Source organism: Solanum lycopersicum, chromosome 1 (assembly GCF_036512215.1).
Source record: "Solanum lycopersicum chromosome 1, SLM_r2.1".
Classification (NCBI taxonomy): Eukaryota; Viridiplantae; Streptophyta; class Magnoliopsida; order Solanales; family Solanaceae; genus Solanum; species Solanum lycopersicum.
Genome location: NC_090800.1, coordinates 69,056,363 through 69,076,415, shown reverse-complemented (window position 1 = coordinate 69,076,415; position 20,053 = coordinate 69,056,363). Strand labels below are relative to the sequence as shown.

Below are 20,053 nucleotides of genomic sequence, written 5' to 3'. Positions count from 1 at the left end.
TCATTCAAAAGTCTTGACATATTAATTTCTATGTTCTTATCTAATAATTTTTTTCTATGAGCACAAGGATGACAAAATATCAATAACAATTGGAGATATTACCAGCTTCACAAACAAAAGAAGATAATCAGATTAGTCTGTTACAACTTTATTTTATGTTATTGGAGCGTCACTTCCTTCAACGTGACACATTAAAATTATTATTGGAGAGTCACTTCCTTCAACGTGGCATATTATATTATTGGAGCGTCATTTCCTTCAACATGACATGTTAAAATTATTAGTGGAGAGTCACTTCCTTCAATGTGACACATTATATTATTGGAGCGTCACTCCTTCAAAGTGACACATTTAATTGTTATTGGAGCGTCACTTCCTTCAACGGGACACATTAATTTATTATTGGAGCGTCACTTCCTTCAACGTGGCACGCTAAATTTATTATTGGAGTGTCACTTCCTTCAACGTGACACATTAAAATTATTATTGGAGCGTCACTTCCTTCAACGTGACACGTTAAATTATTAGTGGAGAGTCTCTTCCTTCAATGTGACACGTTAAATTATTATTGGAGATTCACTTCCTTCAACGTGACATATTAAATTATTATTGGAGCATCACTTCCTTCAACGTGACATGTTAATTTGTTATTGGAGCGTCACTTCCTTCAACGTGACATGTTAAAATTAGGATCGGAGCGTCAGTTCCTTCAACATAATATATTAAATTGTTATTAGAGCGGCATCTCCCTAAAAGTGACACGATATTTATTATTATTGAATCATCACATCGTTCAAATTGACACACCATTTTGGATCACCACTTCCTTTAAGAGAATTACACTTGAAATTGGATCGTCATCTCCTTCAGTATGACATGTTATACCAGGTTTGCACAAATTATATTTGTATGTGTGTTACATTTTCCATTGACAACTTTTTTTCCAGACTTCCCAATACACAAAGCGGACTACGTCAAATGGACGCAACACAACGTCGAACTTTTTCTTAGCAGCGAACTGGGACTAGTCCAAAGAGGAATATCAAACTCCTAGGATGCGAGTTGAGGAGCGACTTCCACCAGAATTGAACCACATCCGTATCCTAAGGCATGTGGGTTTTTCTCGAGTTTAATAGTTTTAGCTTCGCCTTCAGTGAAAATTTTAACTCTCATTAGGAAAATTTCCAAATTTTGGTGACGATACACCTAGAGAGCTTCAGAAGTTATGTCCATGTATGTTCTTATCTATGGGTGCGAAGGGCCCCGCATTCACAGTTGAGATGGTTGCAATACTCTTTTCTACGCTTAATTATTTTGTCACTCAACCTTAATCTAAAGGATAAATTTGCATAAGAGATTTCCTTTTCAATTGATTGAGTCGAACTACAAGCATATTCCCAAGTTTAGGATATGTAGGCAGGCTCAATGTTGAAAACTCGACTGTTTTGCAATAATTTTATCATCACTCCATTCTCGAGCATTTCGGTCTCTCCATACTTCGACATCGAAATAGGTTTTGCGTTCCTTCATAATTTTGCGTAAATCAAGCGTTTTCAAACTACTAGTGGCCGGAATTCTCATTTAACCTCAGATAAGTAGGAAATTCAATACTAGAGCTCGGTCATATTTCCTCAAATTCTTAACCATTTCCTTTTAGAAAATATGAATTAGTGGTCGGACAAAATTGGATTTGTCAATTTCGTTTGCCTCGGATCTCTTTCATCCATCCTAAGCAAACGAGGGTCAGTTGTTGACACTCAACTTTGACCCTTCATGATTGGAATTAAATTTAAAATTTCTTATATTCTAAATGACTTGAAAAAAGTAATTTTATAAAATTTAAAATATTTTGAAGATATTTTAAATATTTTAAAACATTTTTATAACTTTTTAAGTAATATATATATTTTATATATAATTATCACATTGTGTAAATATTTCAAAAATCATCTCAAAAAGATTTTGCTATTAAATAAATATTTTGTTTATTAGTTTAGTTTAAATTATAGTTAATATTTTTGAATGAATAGTTTGATTAAGTTAATTATTTCAATCTGTTAAATTTAAGAAGTTTGTTAAATAATCTTATCTAAATCCATCTTATTTAGATTTTAGCCGATTTACAAATTAAACTCAATTTGGCAAATTCTTCACAATTCAGTGGACCCATTCCAAAAATCTTGGCCCAACTTTTTAATTCACTCAATCTACATTCCTTCTTACATTTTCCAACCAGCCCAACACCTCAAAAAATTCTCCATTTTCTAATGGGAAAATTTCATATATGGCAATCCGATGTTATGAAATTACATTCCATGGGTAGTTTACATAATTACATTTCATGGGTATAGTTTAGTTTGTTAGGTGACTCTAAATTTGTATAATTCATTTTTTAATTAAATTTATACAAAAAAATATATTTTTCGATAAATGGTAACAGTAGCACAAAAGATGCTAACAATAAATTCACATAATCCCATGATTTAAGCAAAACATTCAAAATCAAATATTTCTCCAAAAAAAAGAATTCTAAAGCTATAGAAAGACAATACCGGTTCAAAATCAAATATTTTTCTAATTTTTTAAGATAAATCTATGAAACACACACACACAAATATATTTATATATAAATTGATTATATTGTATATATTTGCGAAATTGTATATAATTTTTTTACAATATTTGTGTGTAATTGATTTTATGTTTTAAACCGTATATGACATCATATATTCTTTTAATTTTTTTTGGGTAATCTGTTTGTATACAATACTTTATAATGTTCCTATTTTTTCTTTTGTATAATTCTAGGAATTTGTATAATGTACAATAATTTTGATATATATATATATTATAGTTATAAATCTGCATCTGTGATTTCATGTTTTTGTTTTTTTTTTAAAAAAAATATTAATGATTAAACTAATTGTATATAATATTCATTTGTTAATTGTATATATAGTAAGCTTGAAATATGTTTCTATATTTGAGGGTGTAACGTTTATATATACAATATTTTATTATGTTCATAATTTTTTGTATTTATCGACGAATTTGTATAATGTATTATAATATTATGGAGTGATTTTAACAAATTTATTTATACAAAATTAAATAATTGTATACAAATAGCTATTTCCTCATAAGACTTTGTATATGTTACCTAAATATGAAACCCACTATATACCTAACTTTAGTAATTGGTATACAACTAATAGAATATACAATTAAGATCTGTTTCATAATACTTTGTATATATTAAGAAAAAAATATTGAAAACCATAAATTTGGCGGTTACCTACGAAAAGTGGAAGAATATCGGAGGGAGAAGGTTAAAACTTTCTCAATGGAAATTCAAATTAGAAGGGAAGAGTAATTTTAGGAAAAGATATGAAATGAGAATAAGAGAGATAAATTTGATTTTGAATAAAATTATATAAAAATCTTTGGATGACTATTTTTATTCTATGTACAAATAGATAGTGGTTTCCATTAATTATGACAAAAAAATTGAAACTGTATTTACTGACCGTAAATAAATTTAACTATACCCTTATTAACTAATTACATAGGGATGTTTCCCATCCCATGTAATTTTCCCTTTTCTAATTCCTTCAGCCCATTATTTTAAACACCCGTACCCAACCCACTTTTAGTTGTTCACAACAGAAAACCCAGCCCACAATTCCAATACACACGCATACAGAAACACTCAGACGACTCGACCAACCCTGTTCATCATTTTCATGATTGATTGAGAAACGCAATAATACCAAAACACCCTCCTATACGCGTTTTTCTTCATGCGAGAGACGCGTACAGGTATCCAGTACTATTTTCTTGTCATCTTCCCTGCTCCATCGACAATTCATACAAAGCTCCATTGCTAGGTGGAACGAGATCAACGATTCACTTGTCCTGGCTTCTAGATCGAACAACTCTAGTTTTCTTAGTCGTTCCAATTTGTCACAGGTGATGAATTTTGTATTATTCGAGCTGTTTTTTTACACCTTATTCTTTAAGAAAATTTGAAATCTTAGCTTTTCCCACATCATTTTCCCCTCAATTTTGACCTAGAATCCTTTCTATATAAATCCTCTTCATTCACTATTTCAGAGGACACCATTTTCGGAGACCAAAGAGTACCCATAATGTTTTGGAAATTCATGGTTCCATAGTTTAAAATTTTAAAATGTTTTGTGTCTTTTCGAGTTGAAGAAGAGGAGTCATCTTTTCAACTCGTCGTTCCATTCGCTGTCCAGAACCAGGTAATTCTTTATTTTCCTTTTCTATGTTGTTTAATTTTATGTGTTGGAGCCGAATTAAGGCTGATTATGTTTCCTAATTTCTCTATGTTGATGAGTCCTTTTCTGTTGAATGTCTTAGTATTGGTTATTTTACAAGTATCTACCAGTGTTTTTTTATTCCTCGTGCGTTGTTTGAGTTTCCAATCCTAGCTTCTCGAGAAAGTTAGCAGTGTTCTTTTAGTAAAGATGAGAAATCCTGTTTTAATTTAATAGAACATTTTGCTTTGTTGATTTTGTATCGCATCTGGTGATTCAAAACAATCTAACAAAAGGGGGTCTTAGCATTGCTAATTTGAATGAATAGTTACTCCTCTATTATTTCCTTAAGAATCTATCTCTTGCTCCATGAAGCGGATAAAAATGTTAATACTTGGTTTACTTTCTATCATTTTGGTCTCTGTGAAATAAGACTTTATTTATAAGGTTATAAAATCTGAGGTCTCAGATTTATCATTCAAGATAGTTTTGTTTCATGTTGTTTATATTATGAACTTGTTTCTTTAGTTTATTATGACATCGTTGATACTCTATTCGGTTTGTTTGTAGTCCAAGGGGATTGAACAACAATATGTCGTATGTAGATTCATTTTGAGTGCACTCAATCTTAATTCTACTTTAAGACGTGCTCCCTAAAGTAAACCCCTGCTTTTTTTTTCACATCCAGTCCCTTTTTCACAATGTGGCTATCTTGCTTGCTTCTTATGTGAAGGATTTTATTTGGTCAGAAATCATGAGTTGATCTTAGGTTTAGTCGAGCTCTAGATGAAGTTGAATTCTAATTCGACTTCTCTTTGGTTGCTCCTAAATCCCTTAGATCCTCATGTATCTTCTTTGAGCTATAGATTCTAAATTGTGTAAATTGCCTTGGTTTCAGATTTCTTACTATTAGCTAATGATTAGTTTAGATGTTCTATTTGAGAGCTCATGTGTCAGTCGATGCTTTACTAATCCTGGTTGATTATTGGTTTGGTCATTTTTCAGAAATGGTAGTGTTCGTTCTTTGCTTTTTTATATATATATATAATGCTCGTGTCAGTTTAAAGAAACTAAGCATGTTAGCCTTGAATTCTTTGAAGACTATTTCTATGATCTGTTATTTCCACTACCCTTAGCATATTTATGTTAATACATGTCAATTTATCTTATGTGATTTTCATGCTATGCTCCCTTTTCTTTCATTTATTTTAGTGTTAATATGGTTTCTGTTATTGAATGAAATTTTGAGATAATGACATGTTCATTGGGATTTAACTTAGATTCTGTAAGGATATGGTTCGTCCTTATAACGGATTTGTTCAAATTTGTGTTTTTTTTGTTGTTAAGCTTTTCTCCTTTTGAATTTTACCGTTGCTTCTTTCATTCATTTTGTCTGTATCTCTTGTGACCACTGTTAGCACTACTCTTATTTTATAATTTCCAGAGTTATAAATATGTGTCTAGTTTAAGTTGGTCGTTTAGCAATTTAATTTTTCTTTTTCATAAATTCTCTCGTTTGAGTCCATTTGGACTCCCCATCTCCTGCATTTTCCTCTCTAATTTAACCCTCTTTAAGTAGTGAAAGAGAAACCACAAAAACAAGCAGCAACAACAAGTCAAAATAGCTGAAAATGAAAGTGTTTTGCGTTCAAATTGGCCGAAATTTGAACAGCTGAAATTAGGCAGAATTGCAGCAGTTTCAAAGTGTTAAAATGACTTTCTTTTCGACTTTAAAAGTCTGAGAATATCACAACAGGAACAGAAAGCATTTTGGGTCGAAGGCCTAAGATCTCAGCGGCAAAAGACAACAATTTCAGCCCCCTTAAATAGTTTGATTGGGGCTGAAATTTTCAGTTTTGGATTCTCTGTTTATGTTACTTCTTTTTTATTATTTTTATTGTTGTTGTTGTGTGGAATTCGAGATAATACGAGAAAATATAAATGCTAAAAATAAGACAACAGATTTACGTGGTTCACCAATAAATTGGCTACGTCCACGGGGAAGAGAGGAAGCAGTTTTATTATGGAGAGGCAAAAACAGAATACATAATAGGGTTTGCCATAGCGTCTATATATAGTGCTAAGCTACGCCCTAACAGTCTTGGGCCCAACATACAGAATTGACAGATAATTAAGGCCCCAATACAACAATATTGTATACAACAGCGAGACCCCCGTCCTTTCTGTTGTAGCGAAATCTCATCACATACGAACTCAAGAAAAACCAAGAAAAGGAAATTGGAGGAAAAAGGAAGGAAAGGAACTTGGTTCTAAAGGCTACTACATTAGATGATTTTGAAGATGAAAATACTGCTCTCATAACCAAAAGGTTCACCAGAATGCTAAAGAGAGGGCAGGCCTTTCAAAAGAAAACTTCTCAAAAACCATCTGAAAACACTAAAGACCAGGTTTGTCATAAGTGTGGGAGCCTAGATCACTTCATCAAATTCTGTCCACTTTGGGCTTTAGCGCAGAAAAAGGCAAACTTTGAGAAGGGCAAAGACATCAAGAATGATAAGTACATTCCCACAAACAGAAGAATGACCAATCAAGAAGCGTATCTTTCAATGAGAAGAGCCTTTGCCGCTAAACGGACTTATCTAAAGAAGAATTTAAGGATGGACGGTTCGAAAATCAGTCACTATTTGCAATAGAACAATCAAATAAATATGATTTTCTTGCACTCATTGCTGAAACAGATTCTGAAGATGATGAAGAAGATGATAGTAAAAGCAAGGTAAGTTTTCATCACATCAAAGTAAATATTGAATCATATTCTAAAAAGGAACTAGAGTCCTTATTGAGTACTCTTATAGATGCATATCAGTCTTTCAATTCTGAAAGAGAACAAATGATGGAAAACTATGCATCTTTAAGAGAAGTCAATAACAAGGAGTACATCTCATTGATGATGGAGGTGAACCTTGTGTGCATGTCTTGAATAGTCTCCCCTTCTGCCATCCTGAACAGCTCATATTGCCTGTTCAAGTTATCAATTTTGGACTTCTTGACTTGTGTTGTTCCTTCGTGAGCGGTTTGTAGTGTTTCCCATATGGTTTTGGCATCTTGACAATACGAGATTCGATTGTATTCGTCTTGTCCTATGCCACAGATCAAAATTTTCTTGGCTTTGGCATTGTTTTGGATTGCAAGCTTGTCTTCATCATTCTATTATTTTCTTTCCTTTGAGATTTTGGTGATTTCATAGGTATGGTTGGGCCATCTAGAATTACTCCCCATAGATAAGGGTTTTCGCCAATAAGATGGTCCATCATACGATTTTTCTACCATCCATAATATTTTCCATTGAACAGTGGGGGTCGTGTTTGTGAAGCTCCCTCTTGTGGGGTAGATGGTGTTGCCATTGAGTCTTTTCAAGGTGTGAATCTTTTATCGAAAAGACCTGCTCTGATACCAATTGAAGAAACCTTAACCCTGACCAAGAACCAGGTTCTTGTAAGTTGCTTTTAAGTAAAGACACAAACACTTATTGAATTAAAAACCTTCCTCACTCAAGGAAGGAAAAACCTCGTTTTATTAATTCAACTATAAGATTTTGTGATTACAACTCAATAATCAAAAGTATTATCTCTACTACTCCCTCGATTGACTCCAATCGATCTCTCCAAAAGGCCAAACTCACCTTTTGTTACAACTCTTACTAACACTCAACCCTACAAAGAGTCAAACCCACCCTTTGTACCATAAACTGTAAATTACAATCAAGAATAAAACAAGAAAACAGTTCTACACGTTAAAAACCTTTTCACTCAAGAACGTTTTAAACGTAGCAAATCTATCAATCTTGAAGACTTCAATTTGATGAATAATTCTCCCTTTTCTCTCTATGTGAAGTCGTCCTATTCTTCATCTGCATCGTGCTCTTCTTATAGAGTTTCTTTTGCCTTGTACACTCCTTATCAGATAAGGTAAGGAAGTTATTGTTAAACAAGGATTCCTTTTTAAAGTACAATCCTTATTATATACAACTTCCTTCCTTAATAATATGTTTAAGGTTTTCCTTATTTGTATCAACTTGTTCCTTTAATATATTACTTTTGGCTTTGACAAATAACTCCATGGATGAGTTGATTGGTAATCTCATCACATACGAACTCAAGAAAAACCAAGAAAAGGAAATTGGAGGAAAAAGGAAGGAAAGGAACTTGGTTCTAAAGGCTACTACATCAGATGATTTTGAAGATGAAAATACTGCTCTCATAACCAAAATGTTCACCAGAATGCTAAAGAGAGGGCAGGCCTTTCAAAAGAAAACTTCTCAAAAACCATCTGAAAACACTAAAGACCAGGTTTGTCATAAGTGTGGGAGCCTAGATCACTTCATCAAATTCTGTCCACTTTGGGCTTTAGCGCAGAAAAAGGCAAACTTTGAGAAGGGCAAAGACATCAAGAATGATAAGTACATTCCCACAAACAGAAGAATGACCAATCAAGAAGCGTATCTTTCAACGAGAAGAGCCTTTGCCGCTAAAAGGACTTATCTAAAGAAGAATTTGAGGATGGAGGGTTCGAAAATCAGTCACTACTTGCAATAGAACAATCAAATAAATATGATTTTCTTGCACTCATTGCTGAAACAGATTTTGAAGATGATGAAGAAGATGACAGTAAAAGCAAGGTAAGTTTTCATCACATCAAAGTAAATATTGAATCATATTCTAAAAAGGAACTAGAGTCCTTATTGAGTACTCTTATAGATGCATATCAGTCTTTCAATTCTGAAAGAGAACAAATGATGGAAAACTATGCATCTTTAAGAGAAGTCAATGACAATCTTGAGAAACACAATCACTTTCTTCAAAATAAATTAAAAGAATAAATTAAAATCTCAGAGTTAAGTCACAAGGGCAAAAACTCTGCTAGTGAACTTCAATTAGCTCTAGAAGAAAAAATAAAATTGTTAACCATAAAATATCAAGCTTTAACAGAAAGGAATAGGTTGTTACAAGAAAATCTTGATCATACCAAACTAGATCTGGAAAGAAAGCTTAGATGGACCAGGTCCTCTGAAATTTTAACTCAGATTCAAGAAAAGCAAACCACTAGTCGAAGTGGGATAAGTTTTAAAAAACAGAATAATCTTGTGTCACACCCTATTCACATGTCTAAAACTTTATGCACTCATTGTGGAAACTCAGGTCATTTAAAGAATAAATGAAAAGCTTTATTTGAGGCTTTTCAGAAAAATGTTAAGTTCACCAAAAAGGAAAAGACTGATACGTCTAAGAACCTGGTTCGAAATAAAAATGCTCCAAATAAAAGGTTTTCTTTGCCTTTATGGGCTAGAAGAAATCTTATCCATCTTTTTACTCACATAAAGGGGCCCAAGCTAATCTTGGTTCCTAAGACTAATCTTTGACTAGTGTTTCAGGTGAAGGTGAGAGGGAAAAGATCAACTTGGTACATGAATAGTGCATGCTCCAAAATGGTGCTAAAAATGGTAGAAAATTTCCTCTCGCTCTTTGATTTTCAAGGAGGCAGTTTATTCCTTAAAAAGGATGAGAAAAATAAAAAAAAAGTTGAAGAAAGTGACATGATATCAAACATCTTTGATGATGCAAATTTAGGGAACACTGCATATGAACCTGGTTCACAGCTAACAATCATTGATGCACCTGCAACATGAATTACTACTTATCTATGGTTCTGGAGATTGGGGGAATATTAGAGCAATCGAGACAGTAAGAGTATGGCACACCATAGGGGGAACTTTGTTGTGTGAACATGGTCCTTGTTGTTCATTGGAAGGTATTAAAAATTGACAAGGGTTGGTTATCTGTGAATCAGCTTGAGATTCATTTGATCTGGGAGAATATGATGATGCGACATTCTTGTGAAGGCCTTGAATATGAAGAACTTGAGAAAAATCAGTCAAAGCATGGTGTTATCGAAACAAGTTGATGCATTATCATGACTTTCTTTAATAATTGGCTAGTAAAAGAATAATCTTACGCTTGAGTAATTATACAATGAATATCTGCTAACTCAACCTCGTACTGTAACAGGTACACACTCAAGTCACATCTCAAACAATGCTTAGAAATTTTGTGGATGTTATCTCTACTCTTTGCTAACACCATTAAGTAAATCACGGAGAAACACAAAAAAAGGGAACCTAGTTTCTCTGTAATACTCAGGTATGTACCATCCTTTTTCAAATGCATTAATTTCCTGAGTTTGGGTCAAACATAAGCACTAATGAACCTGGTCGATCATCAAAAATTCAACTTTCATAAAGATCACCAAGAACCCTCTTTGGCAATAAGCATCGTTCAATCCCAAACTGCTCTAATAATTAAAATCTCAGGATTGAAGTCACTCATGCTTTAATTTAGGGGTAACCTTGCTTTACCACCCACATCTGAACCAGGTTCATAAACTCCAAATTGATATTTCATCCATTCCAAGTGTATAACTTGTCCATCTCTCGGGGGAACAATTCTCACAGAAATAAATTGTTGCTTGCTTTCATTATTGATAAACACATCTCTTTGTGCACCAAAATGTGATGAATTCTTACTGGTAGTTGGTACTCCTTCAAAGTTGTCATCAAAAAAAAGGAAGAAAATCATGGAGGAAAGAAAATGTTACGGATTAGAGTTAAAAAAAAGTGATGATGTATATCATGTTTCTCTTGATGAAATTTCACATTCTAAGAAAACTGATTAGAATAAAGAAGCTGGTGCACAACGGGCATACTGAAAAAAATTATCAATGGCAGTAAACATCCCTTTCTTCCTCACTTTAGTAATCTTTGTCACAATCCTTATCCTCAAATTTAATACTCTTTTGACTCTTTGATGTGCTTATGTCTGTCTCATACTCATGATATTATATGTTTTTGATTAAGGGCATAAACTGGTACATATTTGCTTATTTTGTTTCTCATTGAAGATCTTAATTGTGTATGAGTGTATGATAACTAATATCCTCAGATTAACTAACCATTTTGTTAGAAGAAGTGTACTTGAAAGTGTTGCCCAATTGGCTAAGAGTTAAAAATGATATTGCACTCATTGAATGTTATTCGAGTTCTTTGGTTATTGATTTTCAATGATGCCAAAAGGGGGGAATTATATAATGTGGATAGACATATGCATAGTTTGTCATCATCAAAAAGGGGGAAATTCTTAGGGAATGAGAAAACATGAAGTTTGTAGTTTTGATGGATGACAAAGAATTGAAGTTTTTGGAAATCTGTTAACTAGAGTGTTTGATGCATTTGAAGTACCATTGGGAGAAGGCGGGATTTTAACTCGTGCAGATATGTTCACTCAAACCATTCTTGCTGATTGTGGCATTCCCATGGAGTCGGAGCAGGTTGCAACTGCGTCTCCACGTACATCTGGTCATGTTGCTCAGTTACTCAGGGAACTTAAAGTAGCTGAAGAAAAGTATTCCACTCTTGAGTCAGAAAACCAGAAGTTACGTGCTAAACTTGACACTTCAAATGCTGAAATTCACAGGTTGAAGGATCAGTTATTGCAGCAGCAACTTGCTAACAATGCAAGAGTTGACAGAGTTCTGGATATGCTGGCTTCTACTTCAACTAGGCCTGGTCAACCTTCACATTGAAAAAGCATCTTGTTTGAACCTAGTTCTCTTAGTTGTTTAAACTTATTATGCTCAACTGGCTGGGTTTATATTGTTGCTATGGATGTTGATTGGGTTTGTTTAGCCGCTGTTGGACTCTTTTTGATTTGTCAAAAGGGGGAAGAGTATTTGCGCATGCATCACACAGAAATATTTGTTTGTCTTCATCAAAAGGAGGGAATATGATAGAATATGATTGAATCGATAATTCATGTTTTGATGATAGACAAGAAGCGCAAAGAACAGTAGCAAATGTACGCAGCAAAAGAAGCCAAGCTAGAGTCCAAGATCGAGTAAAATGGAGTTATTTGTCAAAGCCAAAAATAATATATTAAAGGTACAAGTTGATACAAATAAGGAAAACCTTAAATATATTATTAAGGAAGGAAGTTGTATATAATAAGGATTGTACTTTAAAAAGGAATCCTTGTTTAACAATAACTTCCTTACCTTATCTGATAAGGAGTGTACAAGGCAAAAGAAACTCTATAAGAAGAGCACGATGCAGATGAAGAATAGGACGACTTCACATAGAGAGAAAAGGGAGAATTATTCATCAAATGGAAGTCTTCAAGATTGATAGATTTGCTACGTTTAAAACGTTCTTGAGTGAAAAGGTTTTTAACGTGTAGAACTGTTTTCTTGTTTTATTCTTGATTGTAATTTACAGTTTATGGTACAAAGGGTGGGTTTGGCTCTTTGTAGGGTTGAGTGTTAGTAAGAGTTACAACAAAAGGTGGGTTTGGCCTTTTGGAGAGATCGATTGGAGTCAATCAAGGGAGTAGTAGAGATAAGACTTTTGATTATTGAGTTGTAATCACAAAATTTTATAGTTGAATTAATAAAACGAGGTTTTTCCTTCCTTGAGTGATGAAGGTTTTTAATTCAATAAGTGTTTGTGTCTTTACTTAAAAGCAACTTACAAGAACCTGGTTCTTGGTCTGGGGTAAGATTTCTTCAATTGGTATCAGAGCAGGTCTTTTCGATAAAAGATTCAGACCTTGAAAAGACTCAATGGCAGCACCACCTACCCCACAAGATGGAGCTTCACAAACACGACCCCCACTGTTCAATGGCAAATATTATGGATGGTGAAAAAATCGTATGATGGACCATCTTATTGGCGAAAACCCTTATCTATGGGGAGTAATTCTAGATGGCCCAACCATACCTATGAAAACCGCAACTGATAGAATCACCAAAATCCCAAACGAAAGAAAAGAATGGAATGCTGAAGACAAGCTTGCAATCCAAACATGAATCAAAAAGAGTCCAACAGCGGCTAAACAAACCCTTCTATCATATTCTATCAAAGACTAAACGGGTAACTGAAAACATCTTTAACATATGGAACTAAAAGATAGTGTAATATGCAATTTAATCAACAAAAGTTAAAAGACCTTTTCCTATTATGAAAGCTTATGAAAATACCACTAAAAATATAATTAATAACTTGAACTCTTACCTAGAATTTAATAGATTTGTAGACTAAAATTAATTAATTAATTAAATAATTTGAATTTTCTTTAAATTAGATGGCTACCATATTTATTTAAATTGGTTATTTTTTGTGTCCCACAATGTTGCACATTATTTGAAAAAAAAAAGATGTGACAAGTGGTATAGATAAGAAACCTATGGTGCATGGCACAATACATAAATATGTCATTTGATTTGGCATCAACTTACATTTATGCCCTCCAACTTCGGTATGCTTAAGTAGGCTTTTAAATTTGAATAAAATTGAACAAATAGACACACATATCTTACATGGCATTCTATATGGTAATTTTCATCTTACGTGGTATCCTATGTGTATTATGTTGTAACACCTCAAAACTAGAAAGAACCAGAAGGAAATTTAAAATCTGGGAATAGTTACTTTTGGAAAGTATAAGGAAATCTAGAAATTTTTAAGCAAGTTGAAAGTGAGTTTTTAGTCAACTTCAAGCGATCATAACTCCTAGCTCGGGATGAGTTAGATGTAGTTCCAGATATGTTTGGAAAGCTCTTGGAATGTTATTTCCAACGCCGCTAAGTTTGTGCTATTCTGAATTTGTATAAGTGAGTTATATCTTTCTGAAGTTGGGTTATTGAATTAAGGAAAGTCTAATATGGATTTGGGAAGAGTAAATTAGTCTTTTCCTTACATAATTATGTTAATTCGTTTTTGGGAATTAGTTGCGGTAAAACCAGATGTTTGCTCAGTTTAGAAATGTTAGATTTCACGCTAGGGCTTGGAGAAAAGAGGAGAAACAAGAAGAAAAATCAAGAAATCGCCAAGAAGATTCAAGCTTTGCGTGTGGATTTCGTCTGGGGTGATCCCTACAAGGTATGTGATATCACATAGAATTGGGTTACTTCACTCAAGCGACAATCATGTTTCAATTCAAGGAAATGATGTTTGATTTGAAAGGAAATCCTTTGAATTCTCAATAAAATTCGTTTGAATTCTTGTGGGTTGTTTAGTTGAAGTTTCTTGAATTTTGATTCATGTTTTCGGGTGTAATTTTGAGTTAAATCTATTTTATATTGAGGGTACTAATGATCCTAAATGTTTGGGGAAAGAATCTTGGAAGTTCAAAAGGTATAGGGATGAAAAACGAAGAAGAAAAGTCGTAGACTTTCTTGGGAAGGCTTGGGGCGCCGTGTCTGCCCGAGCGCCATAAAAGTTCTTCTGAACTTTAGCCTCTGGCGCGTCACGTCAACCAAAGCTCCACAAGAAGCTCTCTGAATTTTGAGGGTTAGCGCCCTGCGCCTCTCAGAGAACTAGGGATGTCAGTTCTCCCCATTCTCCCCCCATCTTTCCGTACTAGTTCCTTAGTGATGTACCTATGTTTCCTAGTTGATCACAACACTCTAAGGTACATCTAAACATCATGAAATCATCCATAAATATGAGATCATGAACCTTGAATCCATAATCCAATTCAAGAAAAGTTAAGATCAAAGTTAAGAGAAGTTAAGAATTAAGTCCAGAAGTTAATTAAGAAGCAAGTCAAAGTAAAGTTTATAAAGTTTTCAAGAGTCTTTAATAATGTTTTTAATTTTTTTTTTTAAACTCTAGTTTCAAGTTAAGTAAGAGTAAAAAGTTGAGTTCATTTCTCAAAAAGTTATAAGGGAACTAAGTATTCGCTAAAAGTTTGTAAATGTTTTCAGATTTAAACAAGAAAGGAAACTGAGATTTCCAAAAGAGTCATTAAGCTAGTTTTTCTGTAAAGAGGAAACTATGGTTTCTAAGAGAGCTTTTCAGATAAGTTTGAGTAATTATCTCAAACCAGAGAAGAAGTTTTTTAAAAACATATGAGTTAAGTATATTTTAGGAGTAGTATTGAGCACCGATATGGGGATGTGAGTTCATATTAGCTCAAGCCCCATAAACTATGGAGTCATCATGGGCAAAGAAAGGATCATACTTTTAAGATGATTCCTTAGTCTTTTTAGGATAGACTAGTGGATCCACTTCGTAGTTCAGGTTCTATATCGATGGCAAGGTATAGGACGGTCCTTGTCAACGTGAGGTAAAATGTTGCACCATAACTAGGCTCATAATGATAGTTGTCGGTTAGAGAATCTCCCACAGAAGTTTATTATATTTTTATATACATCTGTTTATTGTATTTATACATACATTTCAGAGTTATGTTATATCATTGTATGTACACGGAGTTGGCATTATGTTTTACAACAAGATTTTCTTTATATTGCATCTATTTTAAAATACTTTATAATGAAATGAGTTTAGCTAAGTATTCATGAGTTGAGAAGAGTCAAGGTAAGTGTTTATTTCAGAATCTCTTTCAAACCTATGTTTGTTAGCATTTCAACTCGCATACTCGTACATTCAATGTACTGATGCCAGTTAGCCTGCATCATATTATGATGCAGATGCAGGTAACCAGGATCAGCATCCAGCACTTTGTTGATCCATCTTGAGCATTTAGTATCTCTTGGTGAGCCTTCTTGCATTTGGAGGACTCTTTATTTGCTTTCTGGTGTAGTTCATTAGGATGTTGTGGGGTTTGTCTCAACATCCATCTTAATTATGTTAGAGGCTTCAACTTCATAAACAATCAGATGTTAGTCTTTTGGGTCTTTTCATTATCATTGTTAAGATTTGGGTTGCCATTTTTGGCCAAGTTGAATGTTTATTCTTTAAAACTTTCACAGTTATTTTAATATGCAGTTTAGTTAAGTTCATTGATCAATATAGATATGAATATTGTCTTTCGCTGAGTTAAGTAAGTTAGGCCAAGGGTTTGCTTGGGGCCAGCAATGATCTTCGAGTGTCAGCCACGTCCGGGGTGTAGACTCGGGGCGTGACATATGTCACGTGAGCGCCTACATCTATTTGTTTAATTTTATACAACATAAAGTGTCTGCTTGTCCATAGTCAAAGTTAGAGGGTATAAATGCTAAATGAAGTCAAGTTAAATGGAACATTTATGTATTATGTCTATGGTCCATAGCGGTTCGAGTAGAAATAGCAAAATTATAGTTTCTGTGTGATTATTTGTAGGGTTTGTTACATAACTATATATGTCACAAAAATTCAATTAAATGGTAGCATATATATATATAATGTATAAATATTATATAAAAAGTGTATAATTATGTATGTATGGTGTATATTTATGTATCCGAGATGTATATACATCCATATACACTATTTATACGACATTTGTATATTATAGTAGTTCATCTTCCTCAAATGAACTTTTTTTTTCAATTCTGACCAACTCAAATCTCTTTTAAACAGTCCTAAATTTTAAATATGATCTCCTTTCGATGTTTTTAGTCTTTTGATATATTATTCACTTAAAACCATTCACGTTTGCCGCGTATGTCGAATTTCAAAAGTCGAGCTTCAAAACTCTTTTACGACAGATAATTCATTTTTTTCTTTCTTATGCTCCTTCTTTCTTCTTTCAAACTGCTTTTCTACTTCATAAACAATCAGATGTTAGTCTTTTGGGTCTTTTCATTATCATTTCTAATGTTAAGATTTGGGTTGCCATTTTTGGCCAAGTTGAATGTTTATTCTTTAAAACTTTCATAGTTATTTTAATATTCAGTTTACTTAAGTTCATTGATCAATATAGATATGAATATTGTCTTTCGCTGAGTTAAGTAAGTCATGTCAAGGGTTCACTTGGGGCCAGCAATGGTCTTCGAGTGCCAGCCACATCCGGGGTGTAAACTCGGGACGTGACATATGTCATGTAGAGCGCATGTGTCTGATTGTGCATACTCAAAGTTGGAGGGTATAAATGTGGAATGAAATCAAGTTAAAGGCAACATTTGTGTATTATGTCTATGGTCCATAGCGGTTCGGTAGAAATAGCAAAAATAGTGTCTGTGTGATTATTTGTAGGGCTGGTTACGTAACGATATATGTCACAAAAATTCAATTAAATGGTAGCATGCATATATAATGTATAAATATTGTATAAAAAGCATATAATTATGTATGTATGATGTATAATTATGAATCCGAGATGTATATACATCCATATACACTATTTATACGACATTTATATATTATATTAGTTCATCTTCCTCAAATGAACTTTTTTTTTCAATTCTGACCAACTCAAATCTCTTTTAAACAGTCCTAAATTTTAAATATGATCTCCTTTCGATGTTTTTAGTCTTTTCATATATTATTCACTCGAAACCATTCACGTTTGCCGCGTTTGTCGGATTTCAAAAGTCGAGCTTCAAAACTCTTTTACGACAGATAATTCAATTTTTCTTTCTTATGCTCCTCCTTTCTTCTTTCAGACTGCTTTTCTACTTCTAAGTTAGTTTTCTATACTATATTGCATCTTGATGATGTAAATATTTAAAATTTTGTCTAACATTTCTGTGATTAAATTGGAGAAAGAAAATAAAATAAAACGAAGTGGAAAAGATGAAAAAAAGAAAATGATATTTTCCACGTTGTTACTCAGATCATGAGAAAGAAAAATGTAACGAAGTGGATGAAGTGAAGAAGATAAGCAGTCCATTATTCAATTCGGCTACAACAAAGTGGGCCGAATGACCATTTTGGGTGATAAATAACCGTTGAGTTGGATACACTTTAGTTTTTGAATATTACTTATTTTATCGGATTTTGGTGTCTTTAGTTATATATATCTTGAATATATGAAATTAAATTCAAGCGTAATTTTATTCTAGATATATTGTATCCAGGTGGATTTGCTCTATATATATATATATATATATATATATATATATAAGATACATTAGCAAATCCTCATCATCTCTCTCCCATTTAGCTCGTCACTCTCTCTATTTTTTATGCATCTGGTAGTAAAAATGCATGCATCTAAGTGTAAGATACGTAATAAACTCTTAAATAGTGGTAAGATGCATAATATTTTGAAAGTATAGATAATAACAATAATAATATATATGATAGTGAAATATGTCTAATAAAGTAGGTTTTATTTTTTTTCTTTACTATTCACATGTTTCAGCTTAAAGGATTCGCCTTATGTGCAGTTACTTGTATTGAGCCCTTGTTAAAGTATGACAAAAGTCTCACGCTAATGGTTGATGAGATGGGTGGACTCCTTATAAGTTGGGGCAATCCTCCTCCCTTTGAGTCCCTTTGAGCTAATTTTTGAGGTGTAAGTTAGTCCTAAGAACTAATTTAACATGATAACATAGCAGAGTCTATCTCACTCAATATTGGGGCCTCCAAAATTAAAATTGTCTACGCACCAAATGCTAAATACTAGGCGTGAGGTGGGGTGTCAAAGAATGACAAAAGTCTCAAGTTGGTAATCAATGAGATGGGTGGACTCCTAATAAGATTTGGATAATTCTCCTCCCTTTGAGCTAACTTTTTGAGGCGCGAGTAGGCATAAAACCTAATTTCACAGTCCTATCGCAACCTAATTAATGCCAAATATGTATTAATGTGACAATTAAATTCAATTCAATTTCAACAAACTTACATATGATTCCCCTCAATTAAACAAAATCAATTAACTATGAAGGTTATACTTCATAAATTATTTTGCATCCAATCATATTCATGATTACGTATGTGTATATATATCAACATTATCTTTATTTAACATAGCATTGGGGGAATGAGGCAATTTTAGCTAAAGAAAGAAACAAGATTGAGAAACCTCTATGGAAAGAAGACAAGATAGATGAGGGAAGACAAAGTCACCTTTAGTGAGAGAGTCACTATTTATAAGGTGTTGGGAAGCAATAATCTATAAACTACTTACTTTTTAGCACTATTTTTTGATTCCCAACAAACTGTGCTTTGTGTTGTTTGGTTATTTTCTCTGAGTGACACTATTTACTATTCTCATCCTTCTGTCCTTTTTGTTTTTCTCAGATTCACTCTTTACAGTTACGTTTCTTTCTTCAATATACAACATGTTTGACATTGCTGTTGGGAAGTCGTATACACTTGTTTTGACAAAAGATATTTTTTTTAAAAATTATGGTGCTTCACAATTGACAAATCAATAGAACTTCGTTGTCAGATATACATAATTTACAAATATATCTATTATAAATTAATTAGATTATCTCATAAGCTTGGTTAAGTTTCATTTACAAAATTTGTTTTTATTTTATGTGTAATATTTTTAGGTATTATTTTGCATCGTAGGATCAGAACAAGGTAACAATAATACTTTTGCACAATTAGAGAAAACAAAAAAAATTAGGACTTCATTTATTTTTGTAGTGATTTTTTCGTATGTGGTGATTTAATTTGTGGATTAATTTTTAAATTTATTTTTCTTGATATTTTAGTTATATTATATCATCATATTAATATAACATCCATATATTGTATTTTTTTTAAGTGTTATATTGACTGAAAATTTGAGTATGTACATTTTTTTTAAAATTACTATCCTGCACCCCTCGGAAAATGAGGAAGAGAGGTAGGCGAAAGAAGGAGAAGACGATAAATCTCTGAGAGTTCAATACTATGTCTGAGAAATCAATCAATTGGATCCATTGCTAGTCAATTGAACTTTGTGTCAAAGCCAAATGTATATCAGTGGTTTAATTAGTTGAAGAACATTTGATTTCAAAAAGAAATTAACTAGTACAGACTATAGCAATTGCCAAATCAATCGTCTTGTAAACCTTTATATGTTGATGCAACATGTATA

At 32.9% G+C, this 20,053-nt stretch overlaps 1 long non-coding RNA gene across 1 annotated transcript; it reads left to right on the top strand.

Annotated features, from left to right (window-relative positions):
• Positions 1-3,676: 3,676 nt before the first annotated feature.
• LOC112941300 (uncharacterized) lies at positions 3,677-16,108 on the top strand. Its single transcript, XR_003246382.2, has 2 exons — positions 3,677-4,265; positions 15,783-16,108. It is a non-coding gene; the product is annotated as an uncharacterized lncRNA (long non-coding RNA).
• The last annotated feature ends 3,945 nt before the right edge of the window (positions 16,109-20,053 follow it).